This window comes from Ambystoma mexicanum, chromosome 1p (genome assembly GCF_040938575.1).
Source record: "Ambystoma mexicanum isolate Mex_15411 chromosome 1p, UKY_AmexF1_1, whole genome shotgun sequence".
In the NCBI taxonomy this organism is placed as follows: Eukaryota; Metazoa; Chordata; class Amphibia; order Caudata; family Ambystomatidae; genus Ambystoma; species Ambystoma mexicanum.
The window spans coordinates 312,497,188-312,518,404 of record NC_090921.1 but is presented as its reverse complement, the minus strand read 5'-3'; the positions used below and the strand labels follow the sequence as shown (position 1 = coordinate 312,518,404).

The 21,217-nt window shown below is 45.2% G+C and overlaps 1 protein-coding gene and 1 long non-coding RNA gene across 2 annotated transcripts in view; one reads left to right on the top strand and one right to left on the bottom strand.

Moving 5' to 3' along the window:
* The window catches only part of MED16 (mediator complex subunit 16), an 820,510-nt gene extending 813,428 nt beyond the window's left edge, over positions 1-7,082 (bottom strand). Inside the window, exon 1 of the mRNA XM_069647616.1 lies at positions 7,008-7,082. The gene's annotated coding sequence lies outside the window, so the exon portion shown is untranslated. The remainder of the gene's footprint in view (positions 1-7,007) is intronic.
* Positions 7,083-7,204: 122 nt separating this feature from the next.
* LOC138569541 (uncharacterized) overlaps positions 7,205-21,217 on the top strand; it is a 38,387-nt gene continuing 24,374 nt past the window's right edge. Inside the window, exon 1 of the long non-coding RNA XR_011303258.1 lies at positions 7,205-7,290. This is a non-coding gene — a long non-coding RNA (uncharacterized lncRNA). The remainder of the gene's footprint in view (positions 7,291-21,217) is intronic.

The following is a 21,217-nucleotide window of genomic DNA, read 5'->3' as shown; positions in this document are numbered from 1 at the left end:
CCAGAACCCCGCCCATTTCCAGGATGGCCATCCCTATGTTGTCCGCCATCTGACTCTCAAAAATACTATTAATTGCTGCACAGATCATTCCCCAATAAGGCTGTATGACTGAGCATTCCCACTAGATATGCTTCCACAATCCCAATTCCCCACATCCCCTCCAGCAGAGCGTTGACGCAGTTAGGTAGAATTTGTTGTTTTTCTGGGGTGCGATGCCATTGGACCATTATCTTAACCCACATCTCCTGAATCTGCATAGCCTGCGTGAGCTTGTGGATATCTGCCTATAACGGAGTCATAACTTCCCCCTCCAGCGGCTGCCCCACTGCAGTTTCCAACTGCTCCAAATAGTACCATGCCTAGCTCTTTCTGCTAAAATCCCATATAACGGTCCTACCAAATGCCTGTGCCCATGTCCATCGTTACTAATCATTCAAAGGGCTTAAGATCCCTAGTGGCCGCTGACCTGACCATTGGGTTCGTAAGCCAGTGCCTCAGTTGAGAGTGGCGATACCTCTCTCCCTCGTCTAGCCTGAAGTCCTGCTTGCACTGTGCAAAGGATTTAATGTCCTGGCCCGAGCAGAAATGAACAATAAAATAAATGCAAAATCAAATGCCACGTAGTTTGCAGCACTCTGCGGCCACCTACCCATTGAAGGCAACCCTTTCCGTACCCGGTGTGAACTGGGGATTCCTAATCAGCGATGTCAAGCAAGGAGAGAAAAGTGGTCAAGTTCACCCTCCGCACCAGCTTATCCCATGAGTCCCCCACTAGGGCCCCTATCCTGCTACGGTACATATTTACAGCTCTATTCCCTGTGGGTCGCCACAACACGTCGTTCAGCGGCGTGCCCACTACCGTTTTGTACACTTAACACCAGACCGCCCGCGATCGCCCCTGAACCAATCCCGGATCACTCTGATTTGAGCGGCAAGGAAATGGAGGCGGAAGTTTGGCACTCACAGCCCTCCCTTGCTTCTGGGAGACATTAATATCTGCATAGGGGAGGAAAGGGGAGGGAGAACAGGACTGGGTGCGTTGTTGGTTGCACGTGTTGGGATCGAGGGGGAGGGTAGAAGGAGGGGGTCGAGAAGGGATGGGGTTACATGTGTTCTTACTGTTGAAAATGCAAATAAATGGTTCCATGTGTTAATATCCCTACAAAAATAACGCCATAAAAAATGATCGCCATATTTTTGCGGCGATATTAAGTCATGGAACCTGCAGGGGACACCCCTGCCACCCCCGGTCCAAATAACCCCGTAAATTATCCCCACTAATAATAATCGCCTATGGCCTTACCCTACGACCATATCAATGGCGATATTATTGGTGGGGATAATATTACCTGATACCCAATAAAATACATTTTAAAAAAAATGAGAGCACACTGTTACTGTGCTGCCTTAACCAGCCAAAATTAGCTCCCTGGCCCACCACAAACACACACTTTTTTGACTCAACATTCACTCGCTTATTCACACACAGCATTCACTCACTCATTGCATGAGAGGGTGAGAAGTGACCTTCCAATAAATTTTATATCCCATGCACCTGTTCCAAATAGGCACAGGGAAATATTTTTCCCCCCTGTGCTTTAAAAAGTGCACCTCTTTCGAAAATCGGGATTTGCTTGAAAATGCCCAGAACCCTCTGCCTTGCACATTTGTGCATTTGGTGGGAAGAGAGCACCTCAATGTTCACAACTATGATGCACACATTTAAATATCCTTTGTGCATGGTGTAACAAAGTGGACCTCCAGTACTTCAGGTAAGTTACAGGTTCCTTTATTGTCCATGTCCAGTACTCTTCCTCAAGACACAGGGATGGTAGGGGACACAAGATGACAAGGGAAAACACCGGGCTCACCCCCACACCCATCTTCTCAGCTCACTCTTCACTCTCACTCCCAACCGTCACTCACAGAACCCTGCACACCAACATTCTACATAAACATTCCAAGTAGGTGATGTCACACACCCACCTAACCTGAAAGCAGATTACTACACTTCTCCCCCCCTTAGAAACACAAAAGCCAACTGCTACGCCAACGCTTCCCAGGGAAGACAAAAAGGAATGACAAGGTAGTGTGACCAGCACGGGACCTTAACACCCCAAGACACCACGCTACCAGAAATTCCACAACACAGCGGCCGCCTATGTGCAGAACCTCTGGCAAAACCAAAAACGGGAATCCAACAAAACGACAGCATTAACTGGACACCAACGGGCCAAGAAGGAAAAGATTGCCAACGGCATACAACCAAAACAAAACAACACCACTCCCTCGGTCACACCTCGAGGCCACAAAAATAAAAAACAGAGCACTTACGCCTGTCCCGAGCTGCCCCTCAGGACCTAGGGCTGCCACCCCTAGCCAAAACTATTGTTAGTGAACCTAACACAACTAACACCTAACCAACCTACCCACCTTAGCACAAATCACCTTCCACTTCGGTCTGCCACCCCAAAGTCTCAGAGCTGCCCCTCCAAGCGCTAATCAACCGCCCCCAAAGGAAGCAACAACAAATGCCCAACAAACCGAGGGACAACTTAAACAACTTTGTCAACAGTATGAGGAAGAACCACAACACCAGGCTGCTACTCTGCACAAAACCGTTGGCCATTCCCTCTATCCACAAAATCCATTTCGAACACACCAGGAGACAGCCTGACATACCAGACTCGGAATCAGGAGGCACACTGGCAAAGCAAAATTGACACCACCTCGTCCAATAGGATAACACTATGGACAGTAAGAAAAACTCCACTCAACTCAGGCATAGCGACCAAAACAGAGATAACGACGCTATGAATCACTACAGCGAACAACTGCCCTGAGAATAAGACTCCGCCAAAAGTGACTTACCCGGATTTAAGCTCAGGCACTAATGACCACAACATAGAGGCCAAAGTGACCAAACCTGAACTATCAGGCACTAATCACCGCAGTAATGAGGGAGATACTAAATCTAAAGTGACCTACCCTGGAAAGACCAGGCACCCAAGAGCATCTAAAGTGACCCACCCTGGACAGACCAGGCACCAAAGTGACCAAACCTGAACTATCAGGCACTAATCACCGCAGTAATGAGGGAGATACTAAATCTAAAGTGACCTACCCTGGAAAGACCAGGCACCCAAGAACATCTAAAGTGACCCACCCTGGACAGACCAGGCACCAAAGACCATAATAACACCTCACTCCAAGACACCTAACCTGAAACCACACAGGTAGATGCAACCAAAGGTCAAGAGATCAACAACACACGCAAACATAGTGACCAACCCTAGCACAACCAATGCCAGGCACTAAGAACCAAATGCAGTTGAAAACACATGACCTCAGATGCGCCAGAACACTTGCACGTACCCATACAGTGCACTCTCGGACCAAACACTGATAACATTAACCATACACGATGACATAGCAATAAGCATTAATGCAGGCATCATAACAATTAGACAATGTCACTGTTGCTTGCTTGAAATCAGTGTTCCCAATGAAAGTTGACACGTGGACCACCACCCTCGAGTCCATGAAAATTCTAGACCCTACACTTTACTTCATAAGAACGCACCCCAATCTACACCACTAGGGGTTAACATTAGTCCCAGTAATGTTCCATCCACCAGGTGAAACATTAATATAGCATTGGCATTTACAATCGCAAAAGTGGTTAATCAGTACACCTCCGAAGAGCATTTAATTACAAACCACCCACACCAACCCTTCAATTGCAAAAAGGGACCACCCCAAGCCCCCTATACTAGGGTACAGATTCCCAACAGGGCCACAACACAGTGACACCAGAGGAAACAAACAACGGCCACCTACACCTAAGTGAGGGAAATCCCCGCTTTGAGACTAATCAAAGGCACTTATATCTCTAAACAAATGGGCCACAACAGATACAACACTCAACCACAGGCACGCGGCCCCACACTAACCTGACAAAAGTCCCATGTCAAGCACCAGGCAAATTCCAAACTTATTGTTGCCCAGTACGGAATCATAGAAAGCTGCAAAAAAAACAAAAAATTGCTCCAACTGCTGCAGTTCCAAAGAAATGACAGGCAATGAACCCGCCCCTCAACAACACCACTCCAACCAGTGGTGAACTCTCGAGGCGTGTTCTGATCCAATGTGCGCTCGTGTTCTGATCCAATGTGCACTCCGTCTGAAACAAGTTCCTTCCTCCTCTCTCCTGGGAACGAGGCTTGCAACGCAGGAAGTAAATGATCCCTGCCACGAGATCAATGACGATGAATTCGCTGCTGCGCACGTGACATTGATGTAGATGCCTCTGACAGTTATGACGTCACCAGATCCGCTTGGCTGTCGACCCGTAAACACCACCCGAAACCGCAAACCTTTATCCTCGGGCGCCGTCAGATTCAGGCCAATCACAGTAAAAGTACAGACCCACAAGTCTCTCGGATCTGTGTCATAAGGCTGCCCTGTGCCCAACGATCTGCGGCACTCACCGTCAGCCTTGAGACGCTGTGCCAAGGATCCACGCACACTCCGACAGCAGACTCCCTGGACCAGATGATGACATGGGCTCCGCCAAGGGCAACAGACAGGCACAAGCACCGCTCCGCTCAGCCGCAGGACATAGACTGGTAGCCGGCTCCACAACGCGGACAAGGCACCAAAAAGACGCATTGCTGGGGAAATCCGGCTGCTGCCTCAGGAATATCATAATCAACTTCAGCAGCCCTCCCACTCCTGTGCTCGCCTGAAACTGCGTTGGAAGCACCTGAAGAAGCCCTGGCTCCGGGTCAAACTGGGACAACGGCCAGGTCCAAGGCACCATCTGCCACCAGGTTGCCCCTCTCTACACATGAGGGGCCACGAACTGCACACGGCAGGCAATTGGACACGGACACGCCTGGGTGTGGGGGAACTCACGGGGGCGGTGTTCCAGGGGTGCTGCACCCCCCCCAGCAGCGCCAAGAAGGCAGTCCACCTACCATCCCATCCTCGTCGCCAGTGTAACAAAGTGGACCTCCAGTACTTCAGGTAAGTTACAGGTTCCTTTATTGTCCATGTCCAGTACTCTTCCTCAAGACACAGGCAAGACACAGGGATGGTAGGGGACACAAGATGACAAGGGAAAACACCGGGCTCACCCCCACACCCATCTTCTCAGCTCACTCTTCACTCTCACTCCCAACCGTCACTCACAGAACCCTGCACACCAACATTCTACATAAACATTCCAAGTAGGTGATGTCACACACCCACCTAACCTGAAAGCAGATTACTACACATGGCTCACCACCTTTTTGGTGCAAGTGAAGTGAGTATCCAATCAGTTACACCAAACACGTTTTGAAAATTGTGGCACGATGGTTTATCCCACTGATCTCTTCTTTATGATGTACATTCATTTCAGAGAGTGTGGTTCGAGGTGTCAGGGGGGAATTAGGAGTGGGAAAGGACACACGAGAAGTAAAGGGCGCAAGGGTTTTTTGCTGTTTCTGCAGTCATCAATGCCAGATTTGTTCATGAGCAGGTATTGTGTTAAATACCATTCGCTCCAGAGTAGATATTGTGACTGGAATCGTTAGCTACAGAGTACGTACTGTGCGTGCCATCATTCAGGTGTAACGTCATATGTAATGGATTAGTAGGTACTGTATCAAACGTGATTAGTTCCTGGGCAGGTACTGTGTCTGGAATCGGTATCCCAGATCCAGTACTGTGTCTGTAATTATTTTCCCCAGGGCAGGCATTGTCAGATGTAGCTGATGAGCAGGTATGTACTGTATGGGAAGCCATTAGCGCTAGAGAAGTAAGTGTCTGCCGATATTCATAGGGGTGTTGATTCTGTGTCTGCAGAGAAAGTACCCGATCTGCAGCCATTATCCCTGGGGAATCATTACTTTCAGAGTAGGCACTGGAGCTGGAACTGGAGACAGTATACATCTGTTTGCAATCACTAGCCCACGTAGATTATATTCACACAGTCCAAGTGGGCTGGGGCCGGCTGGGGCCAGCCGGGGACGGGCCTCAGCGCTCTCCAAAAAGTGGGACTGAGCCAGGACCCTGCCAGGGCCCCCAAGTCCTACCACATCACGGGGACACATTATCCCGCCACGGCCGGAGTTGCGACCGGAGATGCACCCGCCATTGAGTCAGGCAAGCTGACAGAAGTGCCAGCCACCCACAGCAGTCACTGTTATTTCCTCTGGCGACGCCCTTGCCTGAGGGGTCACCAGAGGAAGTTACTGTCCTTTTGTTTCCCCTCCCCAGGTCACTGAGGCATCTTTAACCCTTGGCGAACCAGGTTTATAAAAAATGGCTTGAAAATTATATAACTCAAGCCATCTTTTGAACTGTGTACTGTTCAAACCATCTTTTATAAACCTCAAAATACGTCACATATTTATATATTTAGGTGCGCACCTTACTATGTTTGTGTACTATGCAAGCCATCTTTTATAAACATAGAAATATGCAACATATTTATATATTTATAAAAGATGGCTTGCAAAGTACACAAAACCATAGTAAGGTACGCATACAAATATATAAATGCTTACAAACATTTATATATTTGCGTATCTTACTACGGTTTGTGTACTTTTCAGGCTACGACCATCATTCAAGCCAAGCCCTCAAATGAGCCCCCCCCCTCAATTTCTTATGTCAGTTACACCATACCACGCACGGTCTGTGTAGTACCTGCAGAGCAGTTACTGCCTCTACAGGCATTCCAGAGCCCGAACTGTACCGTAAATGATCTTCGGAGCAGCTACTGTTATGCCAACAAAACCAGATGTTTAGAAAGTCACGTACTTCCAATGTTTAATTTCAACATGTGATAAGTACAATACAACGTATTACAGCTGTAGCCTCTAACTTAAACGTGCATTTCCAGAGGTGGCAAACTGGCTCCTCTTACCAATATTACAACAAAGTTGTGTGAACGATAAAAGCTAATGGATGCTAAAAGAAACGTATATAAAATTCACAACTGGGTCGCTATCACTCACTTGAAGCTGCCGGGAAACTGAAACGGAGCGTTTCGTAAAGGGAAGCCTTGTGTTACTTTCATTATCAATTAAAACACACACATAAAGTCCCTATGTGACCCGATAGCATTGTACGTTTGTTTAAAAATGTGCCACCATTTTAAGAAATGCCTTTAAGGCGGCATGACGTGTTTCCCGAATTTCTGAAATGCCGTTAAGTCGTCGTGACGTTTGCACTTACGTTGTCTACGTGCTTAGGAAGAGAATCATGGAGAAAGGAGAACTGTGTGCCCTGCACCGGCAGGTATTTATTTTTTTATTGTGTATTTACTTGTCCTACATTTTGGACGTATTTCGAAGCGCCAGGTATATATAGGTGTCGGTGGGTTTGTTTTTCTTTTTTTTTTGGTTGCAGCAATGGCATAATTTCAGTAATTTACTGCCTTTACGAGGAGAGGGGTTCTGATTTGAACATTGTAATGTTGTGCCTAATTTTATCGCTGAGTGCTGCCGGGCAATGCTTTGAGCTGTACCACAAGATGTCTTTATTGGTTCCAAACCTCAATCTCTTTCCCCCACCCCCTACGCCCCCCGCATTTCTTCTGCTGTCTGTAAGCTGTATAGGATAGAGGTTCTTCATTTCCCAGCATTGTCTCATTGATTAGATGCCTACGTGTTCATGTATACTATGCTAATGGCCAGTGAAAATGCAGACTCCTACGACGTCTTGGCAGCAAGATAACAATAACAATTGAGGATTTTTTCCTTAAAACTAGCCATACTGTAGGCAGAGGTATTCAATCTGGGGGGCACTGCCACATGCCCCTGCCCCCATGCACATGCTCAGTCAGTGCAACGTTAATGTTAAAGGATATTTGTACTGTGCCCTATCGCCACCAGAGTGGTCCCCTGGTGCTCTGGCGGCTCTGAAAGAGGGGGGTAGGTTGGGTTAGTGGGAGGAAGCAGGAAAAGTGCAAGAGGGTAGTGATGCGCTGTTGGCGGCCTCAGCCCGGTGGGTCCGTTGGCCTGGGATGTTTGCGGCCGGTAGTTGTCGTGTACTGTTGTGCGATCTGTCTCTCTTTTTTGTTTTTTTTTGTTGTTGTAGTGAAGTTTGTGCGGTTTATTGTGCTGTAGGTTTTGGTTGTGTTGGATTGGAATGTGAGAGGTGTATGCAGAGGGGAAATTGTTAGTGCAGTTGGTTAGTTGGCATCTCTATCCTGAATTGAGGCGCTGGGCTTGTGTAGTCTCCCCTGATGGGCCTGTCCTGATCTAGGTCCCTCTGACACTCAAGGTTCCTTACTCCTCTTGTCCCCACCTCTATCAGGCTCTCTCATAGCCACACCTGTCCTCCCTTCATACTCCTGTGGCCAATGTCAACAAGTCAAGGTTGTGTGCTAATTGCCAATATCTCAGCAATTCCACAACACTGTGGTAACTAAGGGGCGGGTGGTGTAGTTGACTCGGTGCGGTTTATTGTGCTGTAGGTTTTGGTTGTGTTGGATTGGAATGTGAGAGGTGTATGCAGAGGGGAAATTGTTAGTGCAGTTGGTTAGTTGGCATCTCTATCCTGAATTGAGGCGCTGGGCTTGTGTAGTCTCCCCTGATGGGCCTGTCCTGATCTAGGTCCCTCTGACACTCAAGGTTCCTTACTCCTCTTGTCCCCACCTCTATCAGGCTCTCTCATAGCCACACCTGTCCTCCCTTCATACTCCTGTGGCCAATGTCAACAAGTCAAGGTTGTGTGCTAATTGCCAATATCTCAGCAATTCCACAACACTGTGGTAACTAAGGGGCGGGTGGTGTAGTTGACTCGGGTCTCTGTGCGTGTCGCCTGAGTTCCAGTCTATCTGGTGTCACCCGTCCATGTGCCGTGCGTGGTCTGGACAACATAACTCGTTGGCATGTGCCCTCCCAGACGCTGCTTTTACCCCTGCCCCGGAACTGCCTACGGCTCAATGTTCAACTGGGGCTTCCAGCTCAAGAGTGAGCCCTTGCCTCCCCCTCTAGTCTGTTGTTCCCCTTGATTTAGATTGAAGGGTCTCCCACCTGGACTGTTTGATGTTAGAACCTCTTCAGACCTCCTCAATGCCATAGTTGGGTTTCAGATGGCATCTATGTAACCCCCTCCCCCTGCCCCGACTGATCTCAACTTCGTTCCACATGGCTGAAATTTCCTCGGCTTCGCTTAGTCTTCGGGTTACGATTAAAACCAACTTAGTCGAAATATTTAAGAGTTCAAATCTGTCACTTCCTGTTTGCTTTGCTTCGCTGGGCTTTTGAGTTTCTCCAACAGTTTCACACTATGGTTGATCCCTTTGATCTCCATAAGGGATCTTTCCTGGCCTGTCTTTGTTGTAAAATAAAACACCTCTTGGGCGATTTCTCTAACCAGTTTTTTAAGGGAACCCCGCCTTGAACACAGTACTCCGAGGTTGATCACCCCCTCCATCCTGGTGTACCACAGAGGACCAGCCTCGCTACGCAACTCGTGCAGCCAGGGGATCCCTTGGTCATGATTGTTTTTTTGCTGCACTCCTTGAGTAATACATTGGAGTCCTCCTCCCCCAGAACATAATGCGGGTTTAACTCGACTCCCGGTAGAATGAGACCCTCTATCGTGTTACCCTCTGTGTCACCTAGCTGGTCATCTAGGGTTTTGCACGTTAAACAATTTTGGTCGACACCCACTTATTCTCCTTCCTCTCCTCAATGCCCTTCCTCTCCTCATTGCCCTTCCGCTTCTTCCTCCGCCTCTTTTGATCATGCCCGTTTGTGAGGAGTTCCTCTCTTCTTGTCCCTCTGGCTGTGTGTCAATTAGGGCTGTCACTTCACTTTTGAGCATCGCTTTACATTTTTCTTTCTTCTGGCCTCGTTTAAGTAGGTTTGTCACTTGGCTCAGTTGGCGCTCCCTCGTCTTCAGTCTCTGCCCTTAGAGCCTACCTTTCCCGCACACTCAGGTTCACTTTGAATCTGCGTGGCTCGCTATCCAAACCATTTGGTGTCTCCCTTTCCACCCCCCCCCCCGTTCGTGCGCAGCATTATGTGTCCAGAGTACCCATACTTGCCCTCTGATCGAATTCCGGGGGAGGTTCGCTTCACCTTAACTTGACTGCAGGTACGGCCCGACAATGTATTCACCACTTCGCGCCCCTCACGCATTACTTTTTCAGCAACTAGTTTGCCCCCATAGCAGTCACATTAGCCTCTGACTCGGGTGCTCAATGTTCCATTATTGGCGACTGTGCTGACGAGCCAAATCCCCAATGCAATTCCTCAAGTAAGTGGGTCTCTGTTATAGCGATCATGCTTAGACTTAAAATCTTGTACCGTTATCATTCAGCTGTGCAATACGTCTTGTGATACTAGTACAAGTGTGAAACCTTGTTTCAGTGCCCATCAGTGGGGATACTGCAACTAGGATCATCAAGGGATTGAACGACATGACCCGTATGGAGAGAGGACAGGACACTTATCCCAACCTTCACCTATGAAGACGGTAAGGAGAGAGACTTTGCTAAAACAAATATATTAAGTGTGGTTTTGAAGACACTCCACACTGTTTAAACGACAAGGGTATAAGTTGTGTTTGCCTTGCAGGGGAGACGCGCGAGGATAAACTGTGAATTGTGAAATCGCTAGAGCAGTACTAATAGTTGCATTTTTCGGCTGAAAGCATAAAGCAGCGATACCACACAGGTAGATTATACATCATCTTGTTACCCTTGGGGTGGAGGGCTGTGTATAGCTAGGTCTATTTAAGACCTCAATTGTGTACCCAACCTTATAGGGCTCCTCAGGAAAACATGGGAGTGGAATCCATCACAAGCCACTTAAATATACACATTCTGCCCCTGATGAATGTCCGGCATCTTTCAGCCCCGGAGGACAGAAACTTATATAAGTTGGGCAAAGAGAATCCTAGTGGAAGATTTGGGGTTAGAGGGCCAACAGTATGAGTAATCGGGTCACAGTGACTTGATTTTCAAGTGTGCCAAGTACATACACAGTATCTTTGTACTAATTGTAGTATTAATTTGTGTACCATCAGGTGTTGAATACTGATTTTTTTTTTTTAAATCATTGTTCCTATAGTATAACGTGGCGACATCACTATTGATGTATTGTATAAGAAACACATTACCCTTTTTTATGTAATATTAGTTTTGATATGTCAAGGAGGCTTGGATTTGTTTCAAGGCTTTTCTCAGAGGGCCATGAGGATTAGACCGGGTAAACAGTTTCACCACCAGCTTTTGAGAAATTCATTTGGTTTATCAAATAGATGGCATCCCTCCAAGTAGGAAGGTCTAAGCACCCAATAGTGGGCTGTGCCCATATGAGAATAGTGTTTCCCTTTCCACCTCCCCTGTTCCTGGACAGAACGTTGTGTCCAGAGTACCCATACTTGGCACCTGATCGAATTCCGGAGAGGTTTGATTCGCCTAAGCTTGACTGCAGATACGGCACGACCACAGAGCCCTTCCCGTATTATTTTTCAGCAACTAGTTTGCCCTCATAGCAGTCGGGTTAGCTTCTGCCTTGTGTGCTCAATGTTCTATTCTTGGCGGGTTTGCTGACAAGCCAAATCCCCAAGGCAATTCCCAAGTTAAATACGAGTTTTACAATTTCTCAATGCCGCGTGTGCTCATTCACTCACGCCTCTTGATTTCTGTACTTCCGCCCTTCGTCAAATAATGGGTTTTCGCAAGTTTGTCATGTTATGGGAGGGGGGGTCACCTAACTTAAAGAACACCCGCCGAACCACCGGAATGGGAAATTTGTAATGGTGAATGCGGGTTCAGCAGCACACAGCTCTTCTTTTCGATTGGAACCGTAAAAAGATTCTAGAAACCCCTACCAAATCATTTGTGCTCAATCCACTCCGTGCTACAGCTTTGTTTATACTCAACATAGTTGAGCCTCATGATTTAAGCCTAGTTCTTGGATGCATCTTTGTTAGCTTCACCTCTCGCCTTTAAGCTCAGACATAGCCTTATTGGGGCATTCATCTTCACAGCATTCTTGCAAAGTGGCGGGGAAAATTAATGCCCGATAGTACCAGTGCTGCCGGAAGAGAGTAGGATATGGGGTGTGCAGAGGGGCTCACATGCCAATCGGGGTGATGTCTTGTTGCTGGCCTTATGCGAGGTAGCTAGTTGTTCACTACGACAGGCCCTACCCGAGTGTTTCAGGCCATTAGTATTGGAGGCCTGGGATTCCCCTTTCGCTTGGATTCAGGATAAAAAGGATCGAATGTCATGGATTCAGGATAAAAAGGATCGAATGTCATTTCTTAGTCAACCTCGGGCTACAAAACATCTGAAGCTAAAGCAACAGTGGATTACTGGAGGGCCGCGGCTGCTTCCAGCATTGATGTTGAATCTACTCTGATATAGGTCTCGAAGAAGAAAATAACTTGCCATGAATCGGGCAGAAAAGCTTAGAGGCATCAATGTTTTCCACGTGAGCTCGACGTACGGTCATTCATTTTGGTGCCAAGACCACCATACAGCGGAAGGCGTTGTGCAGTGAACATGCTAGAGACAGTCTAAAAGTAAACACTTTAACCACTAGTTTGCAAAGTGAAACGGACAAGCTTGGAAAGTTAAAGCTGCACCCTACTGAGACCCCAGAAGTGTGGCAACTGCATACAAACAAGAAAGGGACATTAATCAAGTTCAGCTATGACTGGCCCAGTGGTCTGAAAGAAAAACAACAAATCATAGCTACACAGCAAACATTCCTGAAAGGAAAAGTGCATGGACTTGAACTGCCAAAACATTTGTAATTAAAACCAAGGATACTTTGCATCTGGCTGTCCTTTCCTGCCATAAACCCATTCCGATTCAATTTCCAGGCGAGCCTTCTCACCTTTGGTCATAGTTAGAACACCTTCATCCCATCCTCGTGATGGAGGTGTGGCAACGAAACAGGAAATAAACGCAGTCTGGAATGCACTTTCTTGCATTTGGATTGCATGTCCAGTCTGCGTTCTTGTTCCTGCTGGTGCCGACAACATCTTCTTGCCTGGTAAGGGATGCTGCTTCTCAGCTCATCCTCTTCCCCAAAGGGACTCTCCCCCCAACACTCCATAGTTGGAGGGAGTGCCGCAAAGCGAGCGCTTCAGGCATTTCCTGGCCACTCGGCTCCACTGTCCCCCTCTAGACCCACAAAGATGGATGCGTGGGGGAGGATGCAAGCAGGAGGGCCGGATCACTGCAATGCCGGTCCCCCTGGGCCCCCACCTTGGGTGCCACGGGGGAGAGGATTCAAGCAGGGATGGAAGCATGCATTGCTGGTGTTATATATCTGGCACCCCCACGGCGGATTGCTGGGCTTCAGCAATCTGCTGTGATGTGATATACAACACTGGTCCTCCTGCTTTGGCTGCCCCTCTGCCTCATAACCCCTCTGATCCATGGGCCGGGTCAGAGATCCAGCATCAGATGTCTGGCTGGATCTCGGGACCCGCCCTGACCAGGCTTCACCAAGCCCCCAGCTCCTTTCTGTCACTTGTGCATTTCCTGGCTCTTTTTTGCTCATCACGTTTGTTTTCTTCTGTCCTCAAAGGGACACCACAGGAATCAATGGGCCATGAACATCACTGGTGTTTGGAGGGGGCATCACTGTTGAAAGCAGGCATTCTACTTGCTGGGCACGTTATTGTTCAAATGTGCATTTTACGCGTTCATAGGGTAAAAAGTCATTTCCAAACTCAACACGGCTGAAACTTTCGGTCGCTAGTCTTTGAAATTGGTTATTTTTAATTGTTATTCTTGTCGGAGCACCACACCAATACTCATGTCATTTGTGTGCCCCCCTGCTTTTTATGTCATTTGTGTGCCCCCCTGCTTTTTGTCCCTTGCTTTGTGTTTTATCACAGGTTATATTTATAAATATGTTATGTTTGTCAAACTGGATAATCACAAAGAAATGTTTCCGTTGTGCTGACAGTAGTTATTTAGAAATTAAACTGGGTTTGTGGGTGTCGTCCTTACTTTCTCACTACAGAGGCAGACATACCCCAACCCATCCCCTGGCCAAACACATTTTATAGCACTTCCTTTTTTATAAGTAATTGCACAAAGTTATTTGATTAACAAGTTTTGCATATATAACAGCTCAGTAATGGTCTGTCAATTTGCTGAGCTACCCGGGTAGCCATCTACTATAGAGCGAGTCTATGCATCCCTTGATTTCTTAAAAATCACAGCATTACCAACAGTACTTTGGGTGCACGTATATCTTCCGTCTGTGGGTGCCATGCCTTTGCCTGCATTGGGCACCATATGTTGCAAAGAAGTCGGGGGTGGGGGCGGGCCTCGTGTCTGGGGTGGGATTCGTGTCTGGCACGGAAGCCTCGCCAGAGTCTGCTGCTACTTCGTTGCTGTCACAACTGCAGTAAAAGCTAAATGGCTATTACTCGATGTTTCTGAAAGTTAGCTTGGTGGGTTAAGCACTGCCGTGTCGGATTCTATGTAGATGTATGATTGGAATACCAGCAGGCTGGACTTCTCAAATATTCTAGGCCGGGAATAGAAAGGGTAAAATATAACAAGCTGATGCTCTTTCTCGCGCTCTCTTTCAGGTATGTGCTCTGACTGCTCTGTCAGCTGTGGTGGACTGGCCTATCTGACATTTTGGGGATTTCCCGGTATGTCTCTGCACCCTAGGTCCTTTTCGTGTGCAGGGGGGGATGTACGCTGACTGGCAGTGTAGTGTGCAAATATTGGTACTGTTAATCTGGTACATCTCTAAAATTTCTTTTATTGTACTTTTTCAATTGCAGGAACACAAATTGGCTCTGCCATTCCATCCAAGACAGCAAAGTCCCCAGCAGCAGTGGCACCATCAAAAATCCTCAAAAAAACTTTCAAGAAACAAAGTGTATCCACTAAGTTAAGAGAGGCGCATCTCAGTTTGCCCCAATTTGGTTGCTAATTTTCAGTCACTAATTTATGATATGGAAGTAATAGAGTTCCAATAAATTCTTTTGGCAGGAATTGTTTAATTCACATTCCTATATCGTTTGCCGCCAATGGAAGTTTAATTTTTATACATCACACAATGAGTTCTCATCTCAAATTGCCCATAATACTTTGGTGCCAATGCATTTCGGATACAATCCTTCTTCAGGGCGGTATTATAGCAAAAAGCATAAAAATTAGTTTAACTAGTAACAGTATATGTATATGCAAATATAGTAATTATAACAAATATAACAATTATTGCAGACATTTGTAAAGAGTCATTTCAAAAATCACATACCCATCCACGAGTCATGTTCATTTGGAGAGGAAATAAGCAAAAATAAAACAAAACGGTATGTCAATTAGTTGACTAAAGTAAAAAGACATTCTATCATTTTCTTTTAGCTCTATATATTTGTCATACCTCGGTGAACTCGAGTCGTTGTACGTATACACAATCAGATCTATAAGCAAATTAAACAACAATTTTGAGTCATCCTCAATCTCTTTCATGGGTATATTAGTCCTAATCGGTACTGCTGTACTTACTCAGCTCCTGCCGTGCACGACGTGTAGCTGCAGACTGAGCCGCTTGGAACGCGCTCGTGTAAGTTTACCTTTCATTTTAAAGGTCACCATGGAGACGGTACGAGGCGTCGTGGACCGACCTGGTGCACGTACGCCTCGCGCCCCACCCCCGAGTGTTAGCCCGGGGGCGGGGATGTCTCCATGGTGACCAGCACTCTGTGAGACAGTGCAAGTAATTAACTGTCTACAGCGTCAATTGGCGCCGTAGCCGTGGTAATTGGAAAATTAACAGCGTGTGTCAAATTTGTTAAATTTTTTGTCGTAGTAGTGTTTATATGCAAGACATAAGGTCCGCATTAACAATTGAACATATGGAAGAGATAAACAGTCTAGAGCATTTTCACTCCCGAACATATTTACTGTCGCTACTAAGTCATTAGAGCAATTTGGGGCAAAATAAACAGCGCAATAATACAACTAGGAAATAAATTGTGACAAAAGGATAGCAAATATACAACAGATATTTACATGGCAGGTGTAAATCTTATTTAGATAAAAAATCGAAGAGTAAAGAAATAATTAAGTTGACCAAAATGCTTTTACAAAAAGCACGTAAAGTTTATTTCTTCATTGAGCCCCTTTGGAGAAAGGGAGCTCAGCCGGTCTATCCAAAAGGATTCTCTTTGGTCCATCCTTTTTTGAAAATTCTCGTGGATGTCTCTTTTTGAAACCACCTCTAGGATGACAAAACGGATTTGGACCAAGTTGTGTTTCTTTTCATCCCAATGTCTTGACACTGCTGAGTTTGGATTGTGGTTTCTTATGCACGATCTGTGTTCATTCCACCTAATTTTTGCTACTCGCAATGTCTGACCCACATAGTACAGTCCACACGGACATTTGATAGCATAAATCACGTTGGTTGAATCACATGTAGCAAAATTTCTCAGTCTGATTGTCTCTCCTGTGTGTGAATGTTTTATTGTCTCTCCCCTCATCACATAGCTGCAATTACTGCAACTTAAACACGGAAACGTCCCAATTCTTTCCGTAAGCTTCTTTTTAGGTGCTGGTTTAGTTTGAACCAGTCTATCTTTTAGGTTTTGACTCCGTTGGTAAGCAAATGTGGGTACTTCCTTAAATAGATGTTCAACTCTCTGATCGCATAATAAAGTATTCCAATGTTTTTGAATAATGCACTTAATGCGATTACTTTGTCGTGAGTATCTAGACACAAACACTAATGGTGGAGCTGATTCCTGTCTGGTTTTTGTCTTCAATAGCTCTTCTCTGTTTTGTGTGGCTACTCGTGATTCTGCTGTGTTTATTTCCTCTTCTGTATATCCTCTTTCCAGGAACTTTTTCCCCATCTCACGGATAGCTAGCTTGTAGTCTTCTGGGTCACTTACCAATCTTTTCACCCTGAGCATCTGGCTGTATGGAAGATTTTTTATGAGGCTCGGTTGATGGAAGCTGAGACGTTGTAATAGATTGTTACGATCCGTGGGTTTTCGAAAGATGGTAGTCTGGTATCCTGTGTCAGTAATCTTAATGTCTACATCCAAGAAGTGTATGTTGGTTTGGGAGTGTTCTTGAGTGAATTGGATACGAGCATCTATGCTGTTCAGATGTGCGAAGAACTTTAGGTATTCCTCTTCCGTATCTTTCCATATTCCGAATATATCGTCAATGTACCTGATCCAGAGACTTAATTTCGGGAACCAATGTTCATTCTGTAGTATATGTTCGGATTCGAATTTATGCATGAATGAATTAGCATAAGAGGGGGCCATGGTGGCTCCCATGGCTGTCCCAGCCACTTGGAGAAAGTACTCATTCTTATATCGAAAGTATGAGTTGTTACTAATAAACTCCAGAAGAACCATTATAAATTCTTTCTGAGCCGGTATCTCTTCAGCATTGAGTAGCATCCATTCTACCGCTTCACCCCCTAAATCATGCGGGATCGATGTGTAGAGACTTTTGACATCGATAGTAAAGCATATGTTGTTGCAATTGAATACAGTTTCGTTCAAGAGTTGTAAAAAATGTGTCGAGTCCTTGATATATGTACTGGTTTTTTGAATCAGTGGTTGTAAGAAGTAATCCACATATTTCCCTAAGGGTTCCAGTATGCTGTTAATCCCTGCTACAATTGGTCTTCCAGGGGGTTTGATGAGATCTTTGTGCACCTTCGGAAGGGTATAAAAGTGTGGTATCTTAGGGTGTGTATTAATCAAGAATTTCTTTGTGTGGTGATTAATCCACTCCAATTCCTCCGCCTTATCCAACAAAGTCTTCAAATTCTCTTTAATCTCCAATGTGGGATCTTGTGTCAATCTGGCATAAGTATTACCATCACTAAGTTGTCTTTCACATTCTTCTTCATATTCCCTTGTGTTAAGTAGTACTAAGCCTCCTCCTTTATCCGCAGCCCTTATTGTGATTGTGTGGTCTCCATATAGATCACGTATCAATTTAAGTTCGTGAGGTTTCATGTTTCGAGGTGATTGACTTTTGAACTTAAGTTTCTCTAAGTCTCTTGTAACTTGTTTTTCGAAGATTTCTATTGAAGGTATACTTATTGGAGGAATGAAGGTACTTTTACTTCTGAATTCCTTAAGTTCTGCTTCATCTCTGGCTTCTTGATGTTCTAGTTCGCTGAAAAACACCTTCAGTTTCATCTTCCTAATAAGTTTAAACAGTTCTATTTTGGAATCAAATAGTGTGCTGTCATAGGTAGGAACGAAACTTAGACCTTTCTGTAAGGTTTCGATTTCTTTCCCAGTCAGGACTCTGGATGATAAGTTTATTACTATGTTTTTTTCTGTTGTAGTCTCGTGTTGGGTTTTCCTTTTGGTCTTTCTCCTCCCCCGTCTCGTTCTCTTCTTCCTTTGTCTAAAAAAGAAGAGGTCGCTGTATCTTCTCTTGCTCGCGAAAGGCCTGAAGTACTTGGCGTGCCTGCTACTTCTTGGTTCGGGGGTTCCCTTTCTGTCTCAGTTCCTGAACTTGATGTTTCACTCAAATTCGTAGGCTTTGGTTTCCTTTGTGGAGGAGCATATTTATCCATCCAGTTATAAACTTCATCTTTAAGGTAATCATAGGTGTCTCTTTTGAATTTGCGAATTTTCTTGGATTCTAATTCTGTTTTGTAGTCTCCCAATTTGTCATTTATCTCTTGGAGGATAGAATCAACTTCTTCTCTATTCAGTGTTGTTACCAAAGCTACTTCTATTTCCTTAATTTCTTTGCCTAAATCTGATATGTCCCTTGCCAATTCTTGTATGGTCAGTAATATAAGGTCCAGAGAACATTTGTTAAGTATAGCTTCCCATTTCTTCACAAAGATTTTGTTTTCTTTACACAATGTAGGACGCAACTGGATTCGTAATCCTCTCGGTATCCGTTGACTCTTATGGTATCTGCCTAGGGTTATCGCATGTAGCTTGCGATTTATTTCCTTTCGAATTAGATATTCTAGTTGTTTTATCTGTTGTTTGGGATCTTGTTGTTTGTTATTACTGTTTACAAAGCCGTCAAAAATCCTGACATCTGTAGTATTACGTGCCTAGGGTAAAGATGCCTTTTTTAAAAATAAAAAAAAAACTGTATTTTGCTATGGGTAAAGGTGGGGCAATTTTAAAGATGTAGTTTACAATCAGGGATTTTTGAGGCTTTCTTTCTCATGGCTAGTTTGGTGAGCTACTGAATGTTCACATCTCATGTGGGAGTTGCATTTACAGTACACTGTGTATTCTCTCCTGGTTTCCTGGCATTGGGTCCTGCCTACTAGCTGGTGCCTAACGCCCAAGAGCTGGTTGTAGACCCATGTATCCTTGACTGTTAGTTTTCATTGCAGCAGCATCGCTCCAAGCGTCGGTGTATCAACAAAACCACCTGAGTCCCAACAAAAGCAATCCAGTGAAGCACTTGAGCCAGTCACGCAGGCAGGTTTTCTTTTCCCTGTGCACCATTGTAGTAGAAGTGCTGAAGGTTTATATCAGGCTTGTGCAAAGTGCATCCAGATGGCGACAATCTGTGGCCTAGTCCAGGACCACACTTCCCAAAATAAATTAGAGCTACAACTTCACGATCTGAACAGGGTGTCTTTTGAGACTTGTATCGATGTGGGGTGGTTTTGTTTTTTTTTTTTTTTTTTTTTTTTTTTTACCCAACCAGTATTTCTGACCCACTTTTTGCATGGGTGTTTTTCCCCCCACCTTTTCACTTGGTTCTTTTTAAATCTTTGCATGCAGTGTTTACCATTTTTGAAAATTTTTATTTTTTTAGGCATTTTTTATTTTTGGAAACTTGAAATAGTTTCATGTTTTTTTTTTTTTTTTATTTAAAAAAAAAAAGTGGGGGGTTTGCAGTGTTTTCACAGATTCAGGCTCCTTTTTGAGATGGATTGTTGGTACTAGGAGAAAAAGATCTTTTTCACTGTACCAATGGTTGGGTGGGGGGGGGGTAGTTGGTCTTTCTAAATCAAACTATCCTACTTGAGCGTAAGGCCCTTTGGATAACGTGCATGCATTGGATGGGGATGCATAATAAATCAGACACCAAATAATCGAACCAACTCAGGAAGATGGCAAAGGTTGCTGTTTTATTAACAATTATCTAAAACGGGGAGTTACAACAGACGTTCGCTCAAGCTCTCAAATGTTTCACATAAAAACAGCCTTCTATGAAAAATACGTCATAAGTGACATCTTGCTACGTGACAAATGAGAGAAACCTATGAGGTGTTGTTTTCGTTTCATTGGGAATATTTAAGTATACTTTCTATAAGGGTTGAGATTGTGATTGGATGTCTGTCAGGTGGACATCGTATGCCTACCTCTAAAACATGTCATATTCAACACTATTAAGTGCACAGTATATCATTGCTTCTCAAATATAAGGCCCTTCATTATACTGCCCTCTATAATTGGTTGGCACGCTTGGTCATGTCTGGAACATTCGATTCACTTACCAGCACGTAAGCTCAGACCCAGGTGGGAGGAGGTGGACTTGACTTTACCTCCCCACCCAATTAGGCCATCATCTCTCATTACCCATTCCTTCTGCCTTGAAGATTGTCTTTGAGCTTGGCCTTTCAGAGTATTCTTGCCTCTGGGAATATAGGGGAGTGCAAGCACGCACTATCGTCGTTCTAGAACTCCATGCTCAACTCTATTTGCATCCTTGGCTCACGTGACTGGAGTGCACGATTTGCTCGCAGCATTTCAATGTCTTAAATGACTAAAACTTGGCACACTTGGTGTTCTTTCTTTGCACCTTAACAAGGGATGATTCAGCTTCTCACGTTCACCGCCCCCAAGAATAGATAACCGGCCCTGGCTGCCTCAGCTTTGGTACCAGGCCAGACCATGACCTTGCCATTCGTATCCACAATCTCGGCTAATTCTTTGCTGCAACATAGTTCTCAGCCTTTCCTCTCCATGGGTCCGGGCTTACTAAATTCATGACACTGACGTCTAGTTTCTATACCACAAAGCCACTGCATTTTCCACAGCCCTCAAATGCATTTGACTCGGATCATTAACTCTTCCACTCATTCCAAAGGAGGAATCTTGGACTGGATCTTGACACTGAACTCTAGAATCCATTTCTGAAATCACTTTGTGGGATCACCATCTAATGCTTTGACATCTTGACCACGAGTTCAGGGTCTGCCCCAAACCAGACCACACCCTACCTCACTGAGAAACAGCCGCATACTTATAGTAG